At 44.0% G+C, this 26694-nt stretch overlaps 1 protein-coding gene across 4 annotated transcripts in view; it reads right to left on the bottom strand.

The window, feature by feature from the left end:
• Nucleotides 1–26694, bottom strand: part of ANO4 (anoctamin 4) — a 439919-nt gene that overhangs the window by 339807 nt on the left and 73418 nt on the right. Inside the window, exon 1 of one of the 4 annotated variants that reach the window (XM_055118278.1) lies at nucleotides 12836–13312. The exons of 2 other annotated variants lie outside the window; for them this stretch is intronic. The gene's annotated coding sequence lies outside the window, so the exon portion shown is untranslated. Of the gene's footprint in view, nucleotides 1–12357; nucleotides 12704–12835; nucleotides 13313–26694 lie in introns of those variants that run through there. One more of the 4 variants, XM_055118279.1, reaches the window with a different exon arrangement.

Here is a 26694-nt window from a genome sequence, read left to right as displayed (position 1 = left end):
AGATTCATAACAGAAAATGTGAATAGAGGAGGGATATAGAGCCCACGGGAGACAAATTGGTTCAAGCTCATAAATCATTCTCTACTGATCAATCTGTGGGTATGAACATAACCCTTTCCCCAACATGACTTTATAATTAAATTATCTCCAAAGTTTACACAGGAAAATAAGCGTGTTAGGAGAGCCAGAAAAAAATAAATAAATCCTGGAACAGAAAGGAGAGTAGTAAGAAGAACGAGTCATGCCAGGAATGAGAACACACAAAACTAAGGAAATTAACACAAGGTGGAGCTAGCCCACAAGCTGACAGTCAGCCAATCAGAGTCAACGCCCCCAAAATAGTTCCGCCCACCTAGGGGAGTTAACATATGATGCCATTGCTTTCTGCAGCCTCCACTCTCGTCCCAGGAAACATCATCTTTCTCAAGAATCACCACAGTAGGATATTCAAGAAATGTTGGGGGGCTGGAGCAATAGCACAGCGGGTAGGGCGTTTGCCTTGCACGCGGCCTATTGGGTTTCGATTCCCAGCATCCCATATGGTCCCCTGAGCACCGCCAGGAGTAATTCCTGAGTGCAGAGCCAGGAGTAACCCCTGTGCATCGCCGGTGTGACCCAAAAAAGCGGAAAAAAAATGTTGGGAGACTGCGAGCCAGTTACTGAGGGAAAATAAAGGCAAATTTCTATTTTATTACCAAACTTAAAGACACGTGGACAAACAGCATGTGAAAATAAAATCAGAAATACGAAAAAGAGAGAGAGCCAAGAGGTAGGATAGTAGTTAGGGGAAATGTTCTTGCATGTCCCTCACCTGGGTTTGCAATGTTTAGTCCCCAAGCACCACCGGTTACAGCTCTGAAGAACACTGAGCACTTCTGGGTATAGCCCTGGAGGTGCCCAAGTGTGACCAGAGTGGCCTTGGATAGCCCCAGCACTGCAATGCCTGAGCAACACCCCCTGGTTGCCAGCGAATCTGGTGGAGGACCCAGGCCTCCTTAACACACTTGGTAGTTTGCCCACTAATCCCCTAAAATACAAAATAAATTTTGGGGAAAATTAAGGTTAAGAACACTTAATAGGTTAATAGTCTTAATTTAATAAACACTAAATAGTCTTCTCTGATATAAATAATCTAGAAGCTACAACAACAATGTTTTTTAAATTTTTAACTTCCCAATAGCACAGAGGATATCAAAGACAGATGGGGATAAAGACAATTATTTGGAGAGAAAGAATATGTTCAAGTGTTTATTTGTGACTATATAAAGAGCTCTGAAAAACCAAGAAGATGAAAACACTAATTTGAAAAATGTGCTCACAAAGGGATTGTTCGGGGAAGAGAAACATATAAAGTAGACACAGTAAAAGATACCAAAATTAAACTGTGAGACACCACTTTTCACCTAGAAGATTAGTTAAAATCAAAATATTTGCCACTTGACTTCAAAAGGAGGAACCACTGAAGGAGGAAACAGGCATTTTCTATGCATGGGAATGCAAATTGGTAGGTTTCTGTCAATATCAATTCAGTAAGAGCTATCAAATTTGAAACTCACAGGCACACATCTTTTAGAAATCTTTCCTTCAAATTTAGAGGCATACAACTGCTCCCCCCTGGTTACCCTGTACCCCCTCCAGGAATCTATGCTATGGCATAGCAGCAGCCTGGCTAGATCACACACCCATCCTAAATCTTCTCTAACTTCAAGGAGTTTGAGTTCAAATAATTGAATCCTACTTGCTGCCCTCTTCTTTTTTTTTTTCTCCTCCACCTCATTGTTCTCTTCCTGCTTGAAAGGCACATGAATCATCCCCTTTTCCCACCTACTTGGTCCTTCAATTTCCCAGTTCATCCCACACTGTGATGCCAATTTCCAACCAAAGAAAATCTCAAATCGATCTGCAGGACTAAGCATCTAAGAGATGATAGCAAGAAGGAAGATTCTACCCAAAAAAGCATCCTGCATATGAAGAAGTTGTATTATAATTGAGAGGGAAATTCCATAAATCAGGTAAAGATATATATTTATATATTTAAAATTAATTTCTTCAAACTCTAACACCAAAAGAAAACAAATTATAATCATGTGTCAATAACTGCTGGACAATAGCACTCTTGGAGGTTTTGTATTCAGCCACATCCATGAATTATCTCACTGAATACTAACAACCATTGAGGTAGAGACTCTTAGCCCTAATATTATCACTAAAATGATGGCCATAGACAAAGAAATAGGAATGTGCCCAAGTGCCAAAGGAAGTAAACAGCCAGTATGAGGACCAGGCTCACTACGCCCATCATAAACTTTCCTTTAAATACTAATTCATTGAATCCTACTTGCTGCCCTCTTCTTTTTTCTTCTGCCTCCACCTCATTGTTCTCTTCCTGCTTGAAAGGCACATGAATCTTCCAAGGAAGCATTCCCTTTCCCCACCTACTTGGTCCTTCAATTTCCCAGTTCATCCCACACTGTGATGCCAATTTCCAACCAAAGGTAGAAACCATCGCTTGGAAGCATTTGGTGTCAAATCTAACAAATCTAAGATCACAGAACTAAATCCATAAATACTGCTTTTTTGGTTTGTGTCAAAGCACCATTTACACCACACCAACTCACAGGATATTCCTTGTGAGGCAGAAACTGCTTTAGTCAGTGTTGCTCCTTGGCATCCATAGACCTCATTGGCCATCTCTGCACCATCTCTGCACCCCTCTTTACTTGTGGTGCTTCACATGTACTTGTTGGAGATTGCACTCTTTAGCTGTGATTCTGACACACCTTCTGTCTGTAGTGCTCGCCTAGGGTCACTGTGATGTCACATGTACTTTCTGAGAAGGTGGGGGTCGACCTCCTAGCCACAGAGCTTAACCATCATTTTTAGTTGCACCTAACCGAGGGTCACACCCTTTAGTTGTGGTAGTCACACATGCCTAGTTGTGGTGCAGTCAGAAAACCCTTGTAGCCCAAGAGGTAGGTAGCAGAGGGCATAGTCGCCGCACACCAACAGCAGAGCCATCAGCACTGCATTCGGCACATGTTGGAACACCAGGAATCAAACTCACAACCTCACAGTCCTACTTGCTGAGCTGTCTCCCACTCCTACTGAGTCCTACAGACACTGAGCTGTCTCCCACTCCTACCTACCATTCACCACCACCCCCACGCAAATACACACATTTCTTTTATGCCTGCTCAAGACAGAATGCTAGGTAATCAGTATTAGTCACCGTACTGATTCGACAGCTGCACTTATGTAGGGGGTAAAACTCCCAAGACTGTAATTTATGATAGATGGGAGATAAAAGAAATATGAAGAGGGCAAGGTGAAAACAAGAAATGGAGAGAACAATTGCTTAAATATCATGTGTACACTAAATCAATAGAGTGAGCTCAAGCCTGAGTCCCAATGCCACTACCATGTAAACTCATCTACTAGCCTTCTCTAGAGACAAATAAGTCTCAAAAGAAATCAACTAGCCACAAAAATTTCTCAGACAGCCTTACCCTGCTGAGACCTCTGGGGTTACTAGGGGGTGGGGGAGAAGTCAGCTTCCACCCTCACAAAACCCCAGCAACCACGTCCACACCCCAAAGCTGCCACCATGCCTCTGGCTGGACTGCCCAGTTAAATATTCTGCATTCTTGACATCTCACCAAACTCTACAACACTGACAACTCAGTAGTAGCACAACAGATTGGATGGGACTTAATGAAGACGGTAATCAATCGCATCTAACAAAAACTTTAATTGTTGAAAGTTGTTGAAAGGCTTAACTTTCAACAACAGCCTAGGAAACCTCCAGACAAGGACTTAATGTCCCCGTGGTGAGTTACAACAATTTTCACAATTTTTCTTTCACGAAAATATTTTTGATTATTCCATTAGCCCTTTAGTAACAAGCAATATAGAATAAGTTATTGGGCTGGAGCGATAGCACAGTGGGTACGGTGTTTGCCTTGCACACGGCCGACCTGGATTCGATTCCCAGCATCCCATATCACCTGCCAGGGGTGATTCCTAAGTGCAGAGCCAGGAGTAACCCTTGTGCATCGCCAGATGTGACCCAAAAAGACAAAAAAAAAAAAGAGAATAAGTTGTTGTGAGCCTGCTAAATAGGGATGGTTGGGAAAATGGAGACAATGGTAGAGAGACGGAAACATGGTGGTGGGATTGGTGTTGGAATACCGAATGCCCACATTCAGTAAACAAATCATCATGAACAACTTTGTACACCGCAGTGTTTAAACAAAGTGGGGGGGGGGAAAAAAGTGAGTCCAGTGCCAAGATAACTAACAAAAGCACTCAGGTCTTTACCTCCCCAGTGCTCTCACCTACGACAGGTCTGGCACCTGCCAGTGTGCTTGCTGGCTCCCTTCACTCCAACCCTCCTGTCAGCGCTAATGAGGAGCTGGCAGCTTTGTTGGCTGTTGCTCCTCCATAGCCTTGTATACAGGTTAAAGGTTCAGTAAGTACTTGTTGAGTGAATAAATGACGTTTCTTTTTCTTTGAGGGTGGGGGCACACCTGGAGATGCTCAGGGGTTACTTCTGGCTCTGTGGTCATAAATTATTTGTGGTCTTGCTCGAGGGACCATATGGGATGCCAGGAATCGAACCTGGGTCAGACACATGGAACAAATGTCTTATCTGCTGTAATATTGCTTTGACCCCAAGAAACTTCTTTTCTATCATGTCTTGCACCTCCAATCAACTTTATTTGCCTTCTTCCTCTGGCCAAGAGAGCTTATGTTCTTCCTCTTATCTCATTGTTTCAGGTTACTGCTAAGGTGGGTAGTCAAATGATAAGACCCCATTCTGAGTTGCAGCAAAGCTGATATCTTCCCTCCATTCCCTGATTCTTTTTGGTAAAAGGAGGAAGAGGCATGCAGAAATCATCTCTGGGAAAGAATCAAATATATTCTCAGCCCTTTCTTCCCATGTTAAACCAGCTCAACTAGCCCATGCAGGATCTTCCCAAGGCTCGTCATAGGACCGCATTCCCAGTACAGAGCACCAAGTTAACTGCAAAAAAGAAACCATATCTGAGTTATTAGTAGTGTTAAAGCTCCAAAGGAGCATGCAGTTCTTGGCACACACCTAACTGTAGTGAAATGACAGTTCTGTGACATTAGTCTTCAACTCTCCCTATGTCTATAAGGATTGACTTGGTTAGGTTTCCTGGTTTGATGTCGTTGTGGTAACTTCAAATGTCAAAAGGGACCCTCCAGGGAATAAGAGAGCATGAGAGGCAAATGTCTTGTGCAGGTGTTACTGCCGTGCTCAAACAGGCTTGACTGAATTCAACCTGGGGATAGACTCCAAACAAATTTCCACCAGTATTTCTGGAAACTATCATCTCCCAGGATTCATCCGAAAGTGCCATTTAATTTAGACCTTCTGACCGTCTCCACCTCTTTCATTTAAGATCTCCTGGCCATTGCTTGCCCACGTTTCCTCCTCCAAACCCTTCCAACAGGGCCACCTCATTGATGACAGACTATTAAGGCTCAAGCAGTGAAATAACTTCAGCTCCCTGGAAATGTATAAATGACAGTGGACCTGGTCATCAGATCACTTACACAGGAACAAAGTCTTACCAGTTTGTGATCTGGGAGGACAGGAATCATGTTCCTTATTCTTAATCTTTCACTCTCAAATAACTAATGTAACAGTTGATTGTAGTACTTAATACATTCTTGCTGTTTATTCTGTTGGAAAGTCATTTGAAGATTGAGAAATTCCTGGTAGTTTGCATGAGATTTCTGTTGGGCTCCATCAAAAGAGCTGCCAATCTCTTCATCCTCTGTAGGACAATTCATTCAATTCTCTCTTTTTTTTTTAAATCTCAAGGTTTCCGAAAAGAGTAGTAGGTGCCAATCTAGGCACGACAAATTTTGGATCACAATTCTTAAACCAGGATTTGCTCCAGGATTACTGAGAATCTGCTCCCACGGCAATCACTGAACTAGGCCTTGGGGCATAGAGATAAAAACATAATCCATGTCCTCAAGAAATAAATGTCTCTGGGAGACACAAGTAGACAGACAATTTATAATATATTGTCCACCAAGTCCCCGGAGCTCTTCACACTGCAGGAAATAACAGAACAGAGTCTATGCCACACAGCTTTAAGCAACAGGTCAAAAACCTCCCATGGGTGATAAGATCTAAAGTTGGTGTTGGAAGCTAAATAAGAAACACACTCTAGGCTGGGGGAAACAGTACATGCAAAGGCACGGGAGCACCAGAGAGCCTGGCATCATTCTACATGGTTCAGTTCCTGGGCACTGCGAATGATTTTATACTTCTGGACCATTCCATGGGAGTTGTAGGATGAAAAGGCAAAGGCTGTGCATGTTGCTGGGCCATGTACACAAGGTCGAGAGGTTTCCTCTCGAACCCGAAATTAGTTTCATAGATTCGTGCTATCCAGACTCTCAATGCATCATTCCAGGGAACCGGCTCATTCTGCCAAAGAATGGAACTGTCATTTCGTGAATCACAGCAATAGCACAAACAAGTTTAGCTAATTAATCCCTTTTGTTCCGTCAGGTAACAAAATCAGAAGCTAACAATACTGTTTGGGAAAACTATCCTTGTGCAACAATGAGAGCAAAGGTGCCTTTTCAGAAAAAGAACTTCCCAGGGAGACAACCACCAGCTATAATTGCCCAAGCAAACTGTTTTCCAACTAGAGTCTTTGAGAAACCGCAGGACACAGTGAGCAGAAGATAGTCCTGGCTGAGAATCCAGAGATGAAAGAGTCCACGATGCCTGACTGAACCGTGAGCTCCTGACGAGCAGGGGCCTCCTCCAGCTGCTGGCACCTGGATCTTGACTGCTCAGCCTGAGGACAGACAGAGCAGCTGCTCGCTAACTACTGGGTAAGTGAAGGCTCAGCTGAAGGTTTACAACCATGCACAGCACACACCCCCTGCAAAACAAAGGCCAGGGCCGGGAGCATGGGGTAGGCAAGGAGTCTGTGGGGTGTCAATAAAAGTCCCGATATGTTCATGAGAAAATACGAATTTCAAAATTTAAAAAAAATGCATTTCCATACCAGCATGAACAAATTACCATAAACATTTGCTTGATGTGACTCACTCTGGCTGGTACAAGCAAGTCATCTGCATGAGATGAATCCAGAAATAATGGACAGCAGTGAGAGAGAGGCCACAAAGCCTTTTGTGAGCAGAGGACGAAGGGTTCCAGAGTGCTGGGATGGACAGGGGGCCTCACAGCAGGAAGCTGAGCAGAGCACGAGTGTTTCAAGGCACCCGGCACTTGCCCGCAGCTGCCCTGCCAGGTACCAACTGGGTCACTGACCCTGAGAAGCACTTCAGCTTCTGTGCCTTGGTCTTCCTGACCCATCAGAGAAATGTGAAGGCTGGGTAGGAAAAACACTCCCTCCTCAAGGGCCCGTGAGGGCTAAGGAAACCTCAAAATGTCCCAAGACAAACAGGTGGTGATCGTCTGTGCACAAACACCCTGGGTGCAGTTGCACCACAATTGCATGTTCCCAGGTCATTCTGATTCTCAAGTCTCCGTCCAAGTTTGGGGGCCTTTGTAGGGTCCCAGGAAGCTTTGGTTCATTCCCTAAGAAATGCTTTATCTGGCTCAATTCCACTGAAATGACCATTCATGTAGGGGCTGGAGAGGCAGCACAGGGGCCAAGGTGCCTTGTGGTTGACCCTAGTTAAATCCCCAAATCTGGGGCTGCAGCAATAGCACAGTGGGTAGGGTGTTTGCCTTGCACGTGGCTGACCCAGGTTCTATTCCCAGCATCCCATATGGTCCCACAGCACTGCCAGGAGTAATTCCCAAGTGCAGAGCTAGGAGTAACCCCTGTGCACTGCTGGGTGTGACCCAAAAAAGCAAAATAAATAAATAAATCCCTCCCCAAATCTATAAATTACCCGAGTTTGGCCAAGTGAAACCCTTGGGATTCCTGAGCACTATTCATTGTTGAACTGGAGCACTCCAATATCCCGCAACCAATACCATCAGGATGGTCCCCTTAATCACTAGCACTGCAAGCCTGATCAGCACTGCATCCTCAGACCCTTGCACTGAACCCCCAATTGGGCAGATGGCCAAGAATCACCAGCTTCCTGAACCTTGCCTGGGAGACCCTCCCCTAAAGAAAAAGTGAACGTCCATATAGCAAAAACAGACCATTGCTGTAACAGTTCACAATTTCAGTGGTTATAGAGAAAGCGCCTTGATATTATCTGGCCTACACTCAACATTGCAGATCTGAGTTTGCATCTTACAGTGGTTAGTGGCCCGGACCAGACAGGACTGGACTAGACCAGTGTCCTTAAAGATATCCCACTGTGATTGGCTGTGGTCTCTGATGATCAATACACACTCCTTCCCTGACACTCAAAGGAGGTCCCAGTGGGAGACCAACCAAAAAATGTAAGTGAATTCTGTTGGATTACAGTATGTCTGTGTGTTCTATAACAACGGCTATTGAGGAGCCTGAACAACAGGATAGTAAGTAAGTCTTGCTTTTCATGCAGCTGACCTGGGTTCAGTTTGCAGCATCCCATATGATCCCCCCAACCCTTACCAGGAGTGATTCCTGAGCACAGAAAAAGGAGTAAGCCCTGGTATGACTTGCCCCCTGTCTGTCCCTTCCTCCTCTTCAAAAAAAAAAAATGAATAGCTGATGGCTTAGAGGGGGAGCCAAAAGAGATCACTGCTTAAGAGTTAATGAATGATCCTATTAGAAAAATAAGCCCATCAATCTTGCTACTTTTGAAAAAACTCAGTTTTGCTCAATCTTCAGACTTCTGAAAACACTAGTCTTTAATAGAAAATGAGTGGAAAAGACAGGGCTGGAACTGAGAAGTGTTCATCAGTAGGAATCTTACCACAGAGAGTAAGGATGTGTGCGGGACCCTGGGAGAAAGGTGAAAGGTAGTGAACACCTGGGTGGAGCATGTGCTCTGGGATAATTCATGGAGGAAACCTTACAACTATCAGTTTGCAGACCACGGTGTCCCTTCCTAAAAATAATTAGAAAATTTAAAATAAAATAAGTTAAAAATAAATGAACTGTTTTAAAAGATAGGGAAGAAACTCCTCCTTTCCTCTTATGTTATTTTGGGTGCTTACACTGTGATCTGGGTCGCCTCCAAAATTTTCCCATCTCCCTCTTCCACCAAGAGCTATAACTTGCAACATAAATGTTTTTGACAGTCTGGCCACATTATTATGCTACTGAAGACATAGTTTGTTTCTTTTTCTCCTGTGAGGGTGATCTAGTGACTATCTCCTCAATAATTTTAGTAGTGAGGAGATCAAAACTGCAGTGCTCAACACAGACCGTGCAGCCTTTCTCATATTTTATACAATCTGTCTGAGTTGCCAATTGAAGAGCAAGTTTCTGTCAAAGTAGATCACCCTCGCTGGTGTTGGAAATGGTTTTGAATTTCTGCTAAAGAACACTTCTCCCTCTAAGCAGCTTTATGTGGGAGTTGTACATTATTTCTTTTCTTCTGTTTAAAAAAAAAAAGGCTCATGGAGAGATGCTAGAAGGAATATATTGACTTTATCATATTGGGGAAAGGAACATAAAAATTTAGTCAACATACTTAATGATATGCTTAATTCCATTTTTAAAGGCCTTATCACAGAATAAAATTATTTGACTTTGTAACACTCATAATGCTTAACAGAGAGAAGTTACTTTTAGATAGTAAACATATCCAGGATTTGAGGGCAGTCCAACCTAGATAAATCTAGAATGTCAGTAGCTAAAATGCAAAACCGGTTCTATTTCTGGTCCTGGTAATCAACTATGGAAAACAGTTTCGATGACAAGAATGGCTGCAGAAGCATTAGGTGATATCTATATTAATAAAACCATTTCTTCTTCCAATTACATGATTACAGGGGCGGACGCTCCAGTTTGATGATTAACCAGTCTGAAGCACCTCCTCCTGCATCCAACAACTTTGATTATCTGTGTTGACATGTGGACATGCAGGCATGCACATATGCATGTCTACATGTAGAAGATATCAAGCAACCATGGGAATGGACAAAGCAAAAAAAAGAAGGGGATTTAAGAACTGGAGAGGTACTTCCTTCATACCCTGCAGGTTCCAAATTAAAACACACCAAAAAGAAAAGCAGAGTAAGGACACTGTTCTAATGGGAGCTGTAATTAAGAAGTGTGAAAAATGAATAATAGCACCTATATCAACCTAAGTGTTTCTAGTCCTATTTCAAGAAACTTCAATTTGCTAGGATTGCAAATGCAATCAGTGGCAAAGTAGCATGGCCAAAGAAATACACACACAAATAAAATTCTGTGGTGACTTCATCATGTCCAGAAGCTACCTACGGCACACCTTTTTATCATTTTCCCTGCAGTAGTTTTCTGAGCTACTTTCAGAGACTCTGCAAAGAAATTAACACGACAGCATGCTGTGAGACAATGAAATGCTAAAGAATGCCTTCTCCCAATTCAAAGAAATTCTCAGTGGCATTGATATGGAGGAGTGTTGTGGGAACTAGGGAAATCCCTACCAAAAATAAAAAATAAAAAAGGCAGAGGGGGAGGAAGCTTGGAAGAGGATGCTAAATTCTCAGGAATTTTTCTTCTATTCTTTACGTCGGCTTGTCACACTATTAAAAACACATAATAGACCAGTAAACAAACAGCATGTTTGTTTATGTGTTTATATACTTGCGTGTACATGCAATTAAGCTCAATGCTCTACTGGGTTAAGCAGAGGAAATTCAAAGAATATCCTCTCCCTTTTCAATGCTGAAGTTGCCAGTGATTAAAATGAAATATTTGCTAAATGCATCTAAAATTGCCCGCAGTGTGAAATGCAGAGTATTGCCATGACACCCAATCTGATTCTAACTCTTTCCATCTTGATGAATACCTCAAGTTGCCAAGGCACCTGCTTTAAAAACCCTGCAATTGGAGAATAAATTTAGCAAAGTAAGAAACCACCATTAAGGATGAAAATAAACAACCAGGCATTAAAGAATCAGAAGCGGAAAGGTCTGCCAGTCAAATCACCGTAGAACCACAAACAAAACTGAGTGGAGAAAAGAGTGGCGTTTACGATGTAATCCAAACAATGCTCAAAGTACTCAAATATCATTCCAGAACTCAGCAGTGACAGTCCAAAAACGTCCTAATTTTCTAGCCTTGCTTTAACTTATTTTTTGGCTTCATTCTGCAACCAAGCTGTCACTTAGTCTATATTTTTTAGCCTACATTTTTTAATGTACGCCAAGAATGCTCCATCAAAAACAATGCACACTGTATCTACTGTGGATTCAGAGACTAGGATAAAAGTATATGCCTGATGTCATCAACACTGGTTTAACAAAAACCCACACAAAAGTGGTGAGAATCATCAAAACAGTTCAAGAACTTGATATTCCAAACTCCCCAAATCATCAGGGGGAGAACACACGTTTCCCCCCAGGGGATATCCTTTACACCTTTACACACACACACACACACACACACACACACACACACACACACACACACACTTGTGACACTGGATTGTACACACAGGAAACCTCATGACATTGGGATCTTCCCTAGAGTGAAAGAAGCCAGAGCACACACAAAATCAAACAAGATAACCCATGTCCAGTGCCAAGGCTAGAGCAGAACTCAGTAGCAGAATTACACGCTGAAACTCATTTTTTAGAAGGCTGCGTTGGGCAGAGTAATCCAACACATCTGCTACCAAAACATAAAGAAAAAAATAGGAGACTCTCCATAGGAGGAAAAGAGACTCCTGGAAACACAGTTCCGGGAGATGAAAACTCCACTAAAACGTTCTTGGTTTCCTCTGGACTTCAAGAGGCCCCGGAAACATGAAGATGGGCGCTGCCTGCGGCCAGTCTCAGGGCCCAGGTGAAACCTCAGAGACTGTTCAAAGAGTCCTGCCCAGGAATAAACGAGCCTCCCAGCCCTGCCACACGCACGGTCTTTCTTGGAAACCTGCTTATTTTCCCTCGGAAAAAGTCTAACCCTTCCAACTGCCTCCAAACCCCACTCTCCCATCAGGAAGATGAAACTACGTTGTCAACTCAAACATGCTCCCATCATCGCTGCCCCAGGGGCCTCTGAGGAGGATGGAGAGACGGCTTGGCATCAGGAGCACCCCAAGACTCCAAAAGGAAAGAAGCGATGAGGTCATGCAGTGAACTCCGATCCCCCAAGCTGCCACGGTCCCTCCCCCCCCCACCCCACCGGCAAGTGTGACTTGCCCAAGTTGCAAAACCCTCAAGACACAGGGTCATGCCAGACCCTCCAGCAGGTACTCAACGCACCGCTGCCCGCAGCCGACTCCAACATAACTCACACGTGTGCTTGTCTGTCTTCAACCGGAAAGACGCTGGACTTTGCTAGGTGGGCCCCGTCGGCCCCGGCCCTTCCGGAATCGGAGCGGGTGCCCCCCTGGGCGAGCCGGAGGGGGGCTCATCTCACCCACATGGCTCAGTCCCCCTCCGGCTTCTCCGCACAGTGCTGCAGTTTACCACCCTGAACACATTCTCCCCCGGCTGCTGCTTCAAGGACAAAGACAGAGTGCTTCTGTGGCCATCGGCGCTCGGGAAGCAGCTCCGTGTTTATGAAAAATACAGAAGAACATTAAAAGCCCCCAATTTCCAGACAAATGGCTCCGGGGCATGTTCAGGAGCCAGCTCACCCCGGACCAGGAGCCCCAGCAAACAGGAGAGAAAGGCAAACAGAAGGTCACTAAGCCCAGCTGGGGAAGGGAGCGAGCAGCCTTCCCCTCAGCTCACTGCAGCAAGGGTTTCTCCTCCCAGGCAAGCACTTACCATAAAAATAGAAAGAGTCAAAGGAAGGAGAAGGGATCCTTCCTCCGCGTCTTAGGCAGAAAGGAATCCGCTGCGAACCTTCGGGCACTGGGCTCCCGGGCTGCGGCCAGCCAAGTGATGAAAGGCGATCAAACCCCACACACAAGTCCGTTTCAGCCTCCCCTCCGGGCCCGCATGCAGTTGTTTGTGCTGTAAAAACCCTGAGAAGTCTGGAACAGGACTCTCCCCAGAGCCGGCCAGCCAGCCAGCCAGCCAGCCGGAGGGAGGGAAACGCAGCCTGGTGGATTTCCCCACGGCTCGGCTCAGAGCATCACGCCCAGGACCCGTCCTCCCCCGACGCTGGGGCAGAGAGGGGCCGGGGAGGTGAGAAGAGGGGCAGAAGGGAGCTTCTCCGGAGTGGAAGAAATTGGCAGCCAGGAGCTCTGTATTCCATAGCACTGATTGCCGGCGACCAATCAGCCCAGCCAGGGGGCCGTGTCAATGTGACAAGGGAGAAGAGCAGATGACAGCCGCTTCGGAGAGAGGCAGGACAGCCCCCTGCCGCCGCCAGAAGTTTGAAAGCACTAGCAGCCCTCCCCTCCACCCACCCCCCACCTCCCCGTTCTTTTGCAAAACAAGTAGACACAGAGAGGATTCAAAGATTCGAAGCCCCTGTGGCAGCAGACACCGGGAAGTTTCCTCTGCGTCTTCAGGGGAAACCTGGTCCCAGGAGGCTGCCGGGTCACCAGGAAGACAACAGGCTTCTTGATGACCCAGGGATGGGGGCCTGGGATGCTTCCCGGGACCCGGCTCCCCAGTTGATGAGAGAAATAGAGAGAGAAAAGGGTCGACGGTGGCATCAGGCATTTGGCTTTTCTCCCTTTTCTCAGGGAATTATTTAGAGATGCTGGGTGAAGAGGAATGTCTGAAGACAGCCTTCCCTTTGGGGGGCTCTTAAATCTCCCAGAAGACAGGGTCTGTGTGGTTTAGGGTCCTGCGCAATGAGTCAGGGGCACACAGAAGTTTGAGAAACTCTAGGCTGGTGAACTCAAGAGCAGAGGAGCAGACCCTAGGTGAACGCAGAGCAAGTGGGAAATTCTATACTCTTCTAACTTGCCTTTCTCCCTAGGCTATTTTATTACTGAACTATTATGTGGTGGTGGTGGTTGTGGTGGTGTGTGTGTGTGTGTGTGTGTGTGTGTGTGTGTGTGTGCGCACGCGCACGCGTTCATGTGTTCAGCTTGGATTGCAATAATTAGGTGGGGACTAAACTCTAAAGTTAAATACCAGTAGAACTGGATCACAAAGTAAAACTGCAGAATCTATTTTAGCTCACCTTTCAATTGATTGATAGATTGATTGACAGGTTTGGGGCCACAGCAGGCCACGCTACTCTTGGCTTGGTGCTCTGTGGTGAGTCCTTGCACTGCCCAGGGAACCATGCAGTGCCAGGATCCCACTCTGGGCCTCCTGCCTGAAAAGTATGGCCTCGGGCCTTTGAGCTATCTCTCCGGCCACTTTGCCCACTTTTCTTTTTTTCCTCTTTTGCTGGGAGAGAAGGGGATAGGGTGGGGTTCACCTGGTGGTACTCAGAGAACCACACAGTGCCAGGAAAGAAAACTGGGTCTCTCGCCTGCAAAGAATGCACTCCAGTCCTTCCAGCTGCGTCTACAACCCTTGCCTTTTATGCCTCTCCATTACTGTCTTGTGCTCATCATGAGGAAATAGGAAGACGCGAATGTCCTTGGTTCATGGTGTACATGGTAGGAAGCATTTCTTTCAGCTCACGGTATGAAGAATTTCTTTTAGTTCTGTTTTTCCCTAAATGTTGAAGTTCCAGTTGAACATTTTATTGGGATAGCGGTGCTGAAGAGCACTGCTTTAAAAGGAGCTCTGGGCTCCAGATAGAACAAGAACTAGCTGCCCGGATGAGTCACAAAAGGAGGTGCTACAAAGTGCTACATCAACGAGGAGCATTAAAAAAAAAATGAAATCCCTGAAATGAAGAAAAAAGACAATTCTCCAGGTGAGTTCTGCATACAGTCACCGGGAGAGGTGAGTGGCCAGCTTGGTCATGTTCTGTTCTTCCCTACGGCTGGTCTTGCCTTCAAGAAGTTCACAACACCATGGACCCATTTAAATCCTCTTTTCAAATTGCCCACGTGGATTCCTGCCAAGACAGAATATGCCCTACTACGGAAATGTTCCCCAGGTAAAACCAAGTCAGGAGAATAGATTTGGGACTCTGTGTTCCAAATGAGCCTACTAGGTGCTTTCCGTTGAGGGCAAGAAATGCATATATTATTTTTAAAATCTAATTCAAACATGTTTAATGGAATGTTTGCCTTTATCAGCATGAACAGTTCCGACACTGAAAAAATATGGGTAGCAAAACAAAGAATATATTTAACAAGGGAATGGGATTTAAAGCTTCCAGACTAAATTGAGATTAATACTGTTTATAGAATGGGTTCAATACCTTCAGTATATACAGTGATAATGAAGCATGAAAATGATAAAACTTCATAAATACAAATTACTTAGTCGATTAGATAATTGGTCATCTATAAAGCAATTGGTCAATGAAAACTGGGATCACAATCACTTATTGAAAATGCAATGAATTTGGGGAGCCAGAAAGCTAGAACAAAGGTTAAGGCATTTGCTTTGCATATAGCCAACACAGGTTCAATACCCTGTACTGCATATGGTCCCCTAAGCATTGCCGGGAGTGACCCACAGAGCCAGGAGTAAGCCTTTAGCACTGCTGGGCATGGTCCAAAAACAACAAAGGAAGAAAGAAAAATAAATGAAACAAAATTAAAATTTTAATTTTTTTTAAAAATTTAGCCACAATTCTACTCCTCCCTCCTTTTATAGATAAAAACCTCTTATTTTACTTTTTTTACTTTTTTACTTTTTACTTTTTTTAATTGAATCACAGTGAAAGAAAGCATTGCAAAATTGTTCATAATTGTGTTTCAGTCACACCATGTTCCAACACCCATCCCTTCACCAGTGTAATTTTCCAATACCAGTTTCCCTAACTTCCCTCCCACCCTTCAAGTCACCCCCCACTCCAGCTCAGCCTGTCTCTTTGGCAGGCACCTCTCTTCTTTCTCTCTCTTTCTCTCTCTCTCTCTCTTTCTCTACCTCCCTCGCTCTCTCCCTCTCTTTCTCTGTTTTATTTTCTCTCTATGTCTGTCTTTCTCCCTGTCTCTCTTTTTTTTCTCTCATTTTAGTATTATGGTTTGTGATACAGATGCTGGAAGGTTATCATGTATATCCCTTTACCAGCTTTCAACACTCAGTCCTTGTCCAGCGTGATCATTTCCAAGTAATATTGTCATAATGGATCCTCCTCTATCTTAACTACCCTCCATCTCCTACACCATTGATGACGAACCACTGACCAGTCTTCCTGGCCATTTTTCCTGGCCTTAAACACCTCCCATTCTATTTTATTTTTTGGGTCACACCCAGCAATGCACAGGGGTCACTCCTGGCTCATGCACTCAGGAATCACCCCTGGCGGTGCTCAGGGGACCATTGGGATGCTGGGATTTGAACCTGGGTCGGCCGCGTGCAAGGCAAACGCCCTACCCGCTGTGCTATCACTCCAGCCCCAAACACCTCCCATTTTAGATAACAATGAACACCAATTACTTTTTGGTAAAGTTATAAAATATTTATCCAAGTCAATTAAACTTGGGACAATTTCAGGGAGTGTACCTTACTCCATGGTGTAATACTAGTACTTCATGCATAACAGGTTCTCAACAAATATTTGCTAGATACCATTGACAGACCAAGATAATTCAACCTAAATTCTATAACACCGTGATTTAACATCTTGTTAAAAGACAAAACAACTATATATATGTGCACACACCTGTCATCTGCTTACAAAAGAATAAAGATAGCTTGTTTAGAAAACTGACTTCAGAGCAACTTGTATGTAGCTTTATAAAGTCTAAAAGACAGGGGCCAAAGTGATAGCATAGCCAGCAGGGTGCATGCTTTGCACAAAGCCAACCTGTTTTTGGTCCCCAAGATACCATGTGGTCCCCCAAATCCACCAGGAATAATCCCTGAGTGCGGAGCCAGTAGTAAGTCCTGAGCACCACTGGGTGTGGCCCCAAAACCAATCATAAATAAAGTTTGGAAGACAAGGTTTCTGAAAGCTCAGTCTTTCAATGCAGAAATTAGATTCTACATTGTTACCAGCCTGAAGGAAAAAAGCAAAAAATAATACCTCTATTTGCTAGATTGCCAAAAACATAAATGATAAATGGCAGTGTCATTCCATTTTTGAAATCAGAATCTGTTCACAAAAGGATGAGAATCAAGACATTTTAAGTGACATTTTGCCAAGCAATAGTTTAAAGACAAAGCTACCATCTTCCTGAGGCTAGAGTGATAGTCCAGTGGGTAGGGTACTTGCCTTGCATACAGCCCACCCAGTTTAATTCCCAGTACCTCATATAGTCACCTGAGCCCAACCTGGAGTGATTCCTGAGCACAGTCGGGAGTAAACCCTGATCACCAGGTCAGGCAGATGTGGCCCCGAAGCCAAATAAAATAAAATAAAAATAAAGAAATGAAAGTATATCAATCCCACTCTGCGAAAGACTTTACTCAAGTAGTCTCATATCTCAGTTTTCAGCAGGTCACTAAGAAGATAATCAGAAGCAAGGGGTGAAAAGCACTTGGTGGCCACACACCAGTATTCAAGCCACCAAAACATCTCAAAATGATTCCTCGCTTCTAGGTGAGATATAAGATTTGAAGATGGGGCAGGCTTCCCTAAATTTGTTGGTTTGGGGATTACACTCCCAGGGGTGCCCAGAGATACTCCTGACTGTGTGGGGGGTTGATCCAAGTGATACTCGGGGGACTCTGCAGTCCTGGGGATCAAACCTGGCCCTCCAGCATGCAAAAAGCGCATTTCAGCCCATTGTTGCACTGTCTTTGCCACCCCCAGCCTTCAAAGTACTTTTAACTAAACTTATGAGATTGTTGAGGGACCTCTCACACAATTACAGGGATGTAGGCAAAGCAGAAGTGAGTCCAGTCCAAGTTAAAGTAGAAAACTCATTTCACATCAGAAATCAATAAGCTTCTTACACCACAAAAAAAGCTCGATACTATAAAGAGCAAGCAAGTTCTATCTGTTGACCTATTTTCTTGGTTTTGTTTTCAATTTCATTTTTTCCTTTGTATAGATATATCACAGTCTCTTTACCCAGTCATCTTTTCTCGAGCATTTGAGTTGTTTCTAAGTCTGTAATTGTAAATAGTGCTGCAATGAAAAAAGGAGTGCAGATGGATTTTCTGCATAATTTCTGGGAACCCATATATTCCTGGGAGCAGGATTACTCAGTCATATGGAAGCTCAAGTTTTTTAAGATTTTTGAGAAATGTTCATATTGTTTTCTAAAAAGGTTGGACCAGTGGCCATTACCTCTAACATCTGCACCAGCACTGGTTGCTCTTTCTTTCTTTCTCTCTTTTTTCTCTTTTGGGTCACACTCAGTGATGCTTAAGGGGTACTCCTGGATCTGCACTCAGAAATTCACGATCACAAAATCCCATTAATCACCGATTTCTCGGGCGGGCTCAGTAACATCTCATTTTGTCCTTTCCCTGAGATCTTAGAAGTCTATCTCAACTGGGCCCTCCTAAGGATGTTGCACTGGGGGCTCTCCAGGGTCAGGGGAATGAGATCCAGCTTATTACTGGATTTTGCATATGAATACACCATGGGAAGCTTGCAAGGCTGTCCCATGTGGGCAGGAAACTCTCAGAAGCCTGCCAGTTTCTCCCAGAGGGAGAAGTAGGCTAAAGATATCGCTAGGCCGTGCACTTCTGGGAGCTTGCTTTTAAGTCTCTCTCTGGATGTTGGCCATTGATGGGATTACACACACCTGGGTTCCTCTGCCAGTACCTTCATGCATGAGGCCTGTCCGAATGTGTGGAGAGGGGCCTCCAGCATGGCTGTAGCTAGGTTCTGGTGGTCTTTGGCTGCTGGGAGCTCTGCTCGGGGTGGGGATGGCTGCTGGGAGCTCTGCTCGGGGTGGGGAAGGAAGCTGGAGCCCATCCCCTCCGAGGGGCCCCAGGGAAGACAGCCAGGCGTGCGGGCAAGAGACTCTCAGAAATTACTCCTGGCAATTCTAGAGGGACCATATGGGATGCTGGGGATTGATCCCAGTCAGCTGCATGCAAGACAAATGATCTGCCTGCTGTACTATTGCTCTAGCCCTCTTCTTGTTCTTTTTGATGCAATGATATCTAATTGTTCTTTTGATTTGCAATTCCTTGAAGATTAGTAAGGTAGAGCATCTTATCATGTGCCTTTTGGTCATTTGTTGACCTTTTGTCCCCAAACCCAGCCCTATATTACATGTTCTGTTCAGGAGTATTATCAATTACTGGACTAGAATGAAAGAGTGTGCCACGAAAGTCAGGTATCTGACACAAACATTATAGGTGCTATTCCCTTATCTATTATCGAAATTCTCTGTCGGCTTTCAGCTGCAGAGAACAGGCTGCTGCCACTTCTCTTGCAGAGGTCACTGGTTGAACCTAATGTTCCCAAAGAACAGAGCACGCTAGCTTTCAAGTGAGTAACAGCAGTTCCCAAAACAAAAACAAGAAGGTAAATAATCTGCAGCACATATATACAAATCATGCAATCCAGGTTTTCAAAAGTTTACTTGCATTCAGCATTTCTTAGCCATAAGAATCCTTTGGGATCATTAGACAGAAAGAATCCATCAGATAGCTGACTGATAACGTTTTGCGATTGTTATTGTCAGGAAAATAAATCAATGGCTGGCTTGAAGAGTCAGGAAGAATTGGACTGAGTCTGGGGTGTCTACAATGAAGGGGCATGTGTGTGTGTGTGTGTGTGTGTGTGTGTGGCCTCTACACACAAGCTCACCACACACAAAAGGAAAACCAGCATGTGCAACTAAAATCCAATTGGACTCTCTCCAAATTCAATGACTGTTTAGTCAATATTACTGCCACATGGCTCCTCAATATATAATTAAGGAATATAAGCAATTTTGGGTATCCTTCTCCTATTACAAAAGTTCCAAACTGTTTCCCCAGTTCTAATCCACCTTCCTGTAGTCATGAGCATTTGCTTTCTAGAATAAAGCAAATTTTAATCCTTACAAACCATCCTGGGAACAATGAGTCAAAAAAGCCCCTCCAGAATCTGATATTCGAGGTTGTGCTTTCTGCCCGGGGTCTACCTGGCTTTTCCATCTTTATGTCCCATGCTCTGCATCTATCTCATTACACATTATTCCTCAAACACCACAGTATTTGATCTTATGTTTTGCTTAGAATAAGTTCCTGTGTCTATTCCTACAGAATCACACTATCCATCCTGCCAATCCGAGTTTATGTCTTCTTCTTGAGGAGGTCTTCCCCCAGTTGCCCAAAGTGAGGTAACCATATCTTCCTCTGTATCTCCATTGCACTTCTAACAGTCTTATACTTCAAAACAAATAATACTGTGCTAAGTAAAGTTGTGCCTTTTAACCTATTTAACTTAGATCCTTTGATATTCCCAGCAGCTGGCACACAAATACAGGAGAAATGAGTTCCTCTTTTATGCCTCTTCTTCATAGCCAAAAGCAGTCTGAAGAATGTAAAAGGGCTTTAGGAATCAGAAGGAGTGTGAGTTCATGAGCCACATATCCGTAATTTTCCCTCAACCAGGAGTCAGCGGCTTGAGAAAAGGATCATTCGACAATGTTGTCAGTGGCCCCCATGATGGTTCAAACAAAAAATACATTTTTTTAAACAGGAAAGAAGAAAGTCCTGGAATCAAAGTCGAAGCCCCAAGTCCTGCTCTGTGCCCTTCATGGTCTACCCCACCCTAAGTGCTCCTCTTGGGCAGCTTGTCAGGCTGACCTCTGAGGGCTCCTCAGAGTCACAAAGGAGGAACTGTGGGGGGCCAGACTTTAGCCACTTTGACACCTTAAGAGTGTTTGCAGGTCACACTGCTATTGCTACTGCTTTTTCCCTTTGTGTGATCACTATTGCTACGCAATCATCAAAACCATCACAACATAGGTAAAGTCCTGCCCTCTCATGATCACTAACCAGAACGCCAATGACTCAGCACTAAGCCCAGCTAGGGGACTTGGTGATCTACCTCAGCATGGGGGAAGGTAGAATGACCCCACCACAGATCTTAGCTCTGCTGACCCCTAACTCGGTAGCCTCGGTGTCTGGTACCCAATCCTCCTAGCTAAGAACACAGCAGTGATATGTATTTATGAATCCCTAATCAGCATCCCAAGACTGAGAAAAGATACCCATTTCTCCTAATGCTACACTATGCACATATATCCCAACTCTTCTTCCCTTTTTCTTGAAGCCGTAGAGCTCCTCCCCACTGCGGGATCTATAAATGTGTTTTCTTGGCTCTTCCTTAGATCCTGGCATGGCTCTTAGGGCAGTTTTCTTGAAGCACCAAGGCACTGCTCTCTTTGCTGGTTTTCGTTTAATTTTGGTGCAGGGGATCAAACTCAGGATCTCCTGCATTCTAATGCTGAGGTATATCTTCACTCTTGGCTTTACATTCATCCCTCCATATAAACAACTGATTTGATCACTTGTCCTTGGCAGTTATGTTTGAGCCTCTCAGATAAAGTCAGTCTTCTGTGCTTTTTGCAAAGTCAAGAACATTCCAAATGCTCAGTAAACATTTCCTAAATATTCACAGCATGTCATGTTTGTCCAGCTCTTCCTGTTCTCTACATCTGTACAAAGTCCTAAGGATCTCTGACTACCGAGGGAAATGAAATCTTGGAAGCACCCAAAAAAGTGTGTTCAAGTTGTTTTGTTTTGTTTTCTTTGCTTTTTGGGTCACACCCGGCAATGCACAGGGGTTACTCCTGGCTCTGCACTGAGGAATTACTCCTGGCGGTGCTCAGGGGACCCTATGGGATGCTGGGAGAATTGAACCCGGGTCGACCACGTGCAAGGCATGCCCTACCCACTGTGCTATTGCTCCAGCCCCATGTTCAAGTTTATATATTTAACCCTTTGTAACACTGACAGACATTACAATGATACTCTGGGGCACCTATAGGCAAAGGCCAGTCCCTAACCCCAAATCAAACAAGAATTACCAAGAATGACATACTGGTTCTCACCTATATAGCTGAAGAACTGACCATACATGTTAAATTACACATACATAATAAATAGTAAGTTTTCTGGATCCTTATTTCACATTTTTCTTTCCCTCATTTTATGTTAGCTTCTTGCTGAAGCTGATCCTGAAAAGAAACTTGCAAGATCCTTGATCTCTGAAGCATCAACTAGAACAAATGGTTTCAGAATATCAGGAGCCCCGGAATGAAGGCAATTTCTCTTTCCTCCCAGGGAACTGTCTGCAAGGCAAGATACAGAAATCCTCCCGAGCCTGACCATAGCATCCCTGTTTCTGATTAGCCCAGCTCGAGAGGAGGCCTAATAAATAAATAACCATGGCAATATTCCATTATGTATGAAGGTTACTTTCCAATGGTCACCAAGAAGGGCATGGTTTTCAATTAGACTCTTTTCAATTAGCAGCAGCTTCCAGTTTACCAAACGGCATTATGGAATTTGCCATTGGCAGAAGGGAAGAAGCAGGTAGTTTTTGTTTCTCACATAAAAGGGAATAGACATCCTCAACCCAAATCTCTAATACTCTCCCATGGCTTACCTTTTTTTCTTTTTTTCTTTTTCTTTCTTATTTATTTATTTATTTATTTATTTTTTATTGAATCACCATGTGGAAAGTTACAAAGCTTTCAGGCTTAAGTCTCAGTTACATAATGCTCGAACACCCATCCCTTCACCAGTGCACATATTCCACCACCAAGAACCACAGTAAACCTCCCCCCCACCCCCCACCCTCCTGCCCCCCCACCCCGCCTGTGTAGCTGATAAATTTCACTTTACTTTCTCTTTACTTTGATTACATACAAACAGAAAAAACTCACTATTATTGTTTGGAGTTTCCCCCGCCCCCAGAGTCGGACCTGCTAGAAAGAAAGCATTTGATAATTTGTTTTCCATTGCTGAGAATGAAGAGATATGAGGTCTTGTGGCCACAGTAGCAGCTGCGAAGTTCTAGATTTCTCTTTTTATTTTTCACTTAAGAAACGCATCACTATCTGCCTTGTTACCAAAATTAAAGTGACATTTTGTTTGTTTGCTTATTTGTTGTAAGTATATTTTATAAAAAGACTTCCACAAGTACTATAAGCCATTTATGCACGACTTCTTTTTACTCCACTTTATTTAAACACTGTGGTTTACAAAGTTATTCATGATGATTTGGGACAGGCATTCAATATTTCAGCACCAAATGCCACCACTGCTGTAATGTGACATTTATTGAATTCTGACTTGGAGGAAACTTTGGGGTGTGCTACAGGGCAGTGTTCTTCAATCCTTTTATATCTATGAACCAGACTCGCACTTGTCCTGCATAGCGGTCCCTGGACAGTGGTTGTAACTAAGATGGTAGACCAACTGCTTTCAGCCTTTCTACCCCTAAAGATCATGGGTTGGTGGCTAAGTACCACTGCTCCACAGTCCTCAGAAATCTCAGCAATACCCTGACTTGAACTCACACTGTCCACATCACCCCTCAGCCTGTCTGTCCTCTTTCCAGCCTCATCCTCTGCCACTGCACCAGAGGACCTACCAACTCTCCCTTGGGTTAATGAGCTAATCTCAGAAGCATTCTTTCTGCCTCGAGTCTCACTGTATCTAATTCATCCTTCATAACTACCTAAGGAGTGAAAGGAGACCACCCTCGGGCCCTCCCAGGCTGAGCACTGCTGTGCCTTCTGAAAACGCTCTCCTTCACCTATCACAACGGATTCTCCTTTACTTTACCTACCATTCTGCCACTATTGGACCTGTGCTTTGGCCCTCCCTGCCTGCTTGCATCTTTCCATTCATCCATGTCATAATATACTCAGAGTTCCAGAACTCACCAAGCTGCTTAATATTTCAGAGTCCTGGCATAATCTTTTTCCAGGGCTTCGAATTTCTTATGCCACTTCCCAAACTCCTTCTTATTCCCTGAGACAGCTCAAGCACCTCCCCTCTCTTCGAAACACACCAGGACACTTCCCAACTCAGTAAGAGTCCGTCCCATCCAGCTGTGCATCTGAACCCACAGCAGTCCAATGGTCTTCTGCTCTTACACTCTGATTTCTTCCGGGAAGTCTTAGTCTTGAGTTTTCCCTGCTTCTGCATTCCCAGACACACTTCTCCTTAGAGACTCTCAAATGTTTACAGAAAGGCTGGTTTGCCATGTGTCTGAAACTCTTAATAGACCTTTCCCCAAGGCCTAGAAGAGTATCTTCCTCATAGTTCTCCCCTCAGCTTATTACAAATGCCTGACACATAGGGATGTGCGCTGTATATTTGTGGGATTGTTTTAAATAGAAATGGGGAAAAGTCTCTCAACTGATTCCTAATTAGCTCATTTTTTTCCAATCTAGATCTAAAAATGTTCCTTGAGACTATAAAATACCATTGGGCATTAATTTACTCCACAATGATTCCACCTCTAAAACTCCTGACTTTTAATGGCAATCCAACTAATTGAGGCACCTTGGGGATAACAAACAGTGCAAACACACTTTCTGCTTTGAATTGCCTGGCAGAGCAAAGACTATTGATTCGCTCTTGCAGAAAGGGGTTTCTTGGAGAGTTTTCTCCTCCGATAGAAGTTTGCAGGGGCAAGAGCTCTGTGGTCCCAAGTGCTGAAAATCATCATTAAAAGCCACGTTACCCATGAGCTGTCAGTGCTCCTTAGAAGCCCGGTGCCCGGCTGACATACATACAGTCATCATTGCAAGAAAGGAAGTGGCTGATAATACCAGCCAGAGGGTTATCCAATTTTCTCAACAGTGCTCTCACCTTACTGGAACAACAAGAAGTTACCATCATTCATCCAAAGAACCAGAAGCAAACTCCTTCACCATCAGCTGCAGCAACCAGTGACACTTGAAAAACTAGTCCCCCCCACACCCACCTCCCGGTATAGCTGGTGACAAGCATCCCTATAGCTAAGAGACCTGGGAAAGTGCTGGCAGGGTTCTGGTTAAGCTCGCTGAGGGGCAGAGCACCCCTACTCCTTTGATAGCTGATCCACGAGCAGAAAAATCAAATGAAGGATATCAATTCCTCAGATGCAATGATTTAGTCTTATCCATTTGAAACATCCTTCCCTACCTTCCCTGCAACCAAGTTTGAGTTTTATTATTTGAGATGAGAAGAGAACGCAGAACGAGCATTTAAAGGACAGTGACATGTTCATATTTGGGTTAAAAAAAATGAAACTAGGCCACAACATGGACTGTTCTATACCTTTGTCGGGAAGGATTTTATTTTTCCTTTTATGAATTTTGAAGAAGTCCCTGGAAGCTCTAACTAAAATAAATCCATACTATGGATGGTAATACAAAGTGATATTGTCTCTTTGCAAGACAGTTTGGCAGTTTCTTACAAAGCTAAACATATTTCCCATCACTTTAGTGTACAACCAGCAGGGGTGCTCTCTGCTACGTATTCCACTGAGTAGAAAATAACATCGATACCAAAGCCTGTGCATGGGTATTGATGGTAGCTTTATTCCTCGTCAGCAAAACCTAGAAGCAACCAAGATGTCTTATACTGGGTAAATGTAACAACAGTAATGCATTTAGACTTATCCATTTGAAACATCCTTCCCTACCTTCCCTGCACAAAAATACACAAAAATTTGTGTATTATTCGGTGTCAAAAATAAATAACATATCAAGCCAAGAAGAGACCTGAAAAAGACATAAAGGTTTAATCACTGAGTGGATGACGTCAGTCAGAGAAGGCTAGGATTCCAACAACAAGGCATCCTGCAAAAGGCAAGACTCTGAAGACAGTAATTACGTGCAGGGCCACCAGGAGAGTGTGAGGAAGGAAGGATACAGAGAAGATTTTTAAGACAAGGAAAATGCTTATAGGATCCCATCATGGCAGGCACATGTCATTACATTTCTAAGTCCAGAGAATGTACAAGACAAAGTGATCCCTAATGGAAGCTTCGACCTCCAGAGGATAATATGTCGAGGCAGGAGCACTGACTAGCAAATGCAGCACTGAGAACAGGCATGTGGGTAATGGGGGAGGGCAGACCCATGGGAAGTCTGCTCTTTCTGCTCTATTTTTCCCATAACCTGAAACTGCTCTTTGAAAATGCTATTAGGGGTTACCAGCTGTGGACTTGCTGGAAAAAAAATTTTATATATTATGTCTAGTTTTTAAGGCCATCTAGAGATGGCTCAAAGTCTAGCACACATGGTTTGTAAATGGGAACCCAGTATTTAATCCTCAGTTCTCCATGGTCCCTGAGTACCTTGGGATGGTCCCCCTGCCCTAGCACAGCAGGTAGGACGTTTGCCTTGCACTCGGCCGACCCAGGTTCAATTCCTCCATCCCTCTCGGAGAGCCCAGCAAGCTACCGAGAGTATCCTTCCCACACGGCAGAGCCTGGCAAGCTACCCGTGTTGTATTCATATGCCAAAAACAGTAACAAGTCTCACAATGGAGACGTTACTGGTGCCCACTTGAGCAAATCCTTAAGCAATGGGATGACAGTGATATAGTGATACAGTGATTGCTGCAATAGTTAGATGAGACTAGGTTGTTCATTGTTCTAAGATAAGGTGTGTCTATAGCTGATTATAAATTGGTTCCTACATGATAAAATAAACATCATGGATTTGTGTTTATTTTTTAATACATGTTCCCCACATCATAGATTTGTGTTTATTTTTGAATAGGTATTCCCCACAAATATGAATTTT

The sequence above is a fragment of the Sorex araneus genome, chromosome 10 (genome assembly GCF_027595985.1).
Source record: "Sorex araneus isolate mSorAra2 chromosome 10, mSorAra2.pri, whole genome shotgun sequence".
NCBI classification, from domain to species: domain Eukaryota; kingdom Metazoa; phylum Chordata; class Mammalia; order Eulipotyphla; family Soricidae; genus Sorex; species Sorex araneus.
Note: the sequence above shows the minus strand (reverse complement) of the source record. Positions and strands in the feature narration are given on the sequence as shown.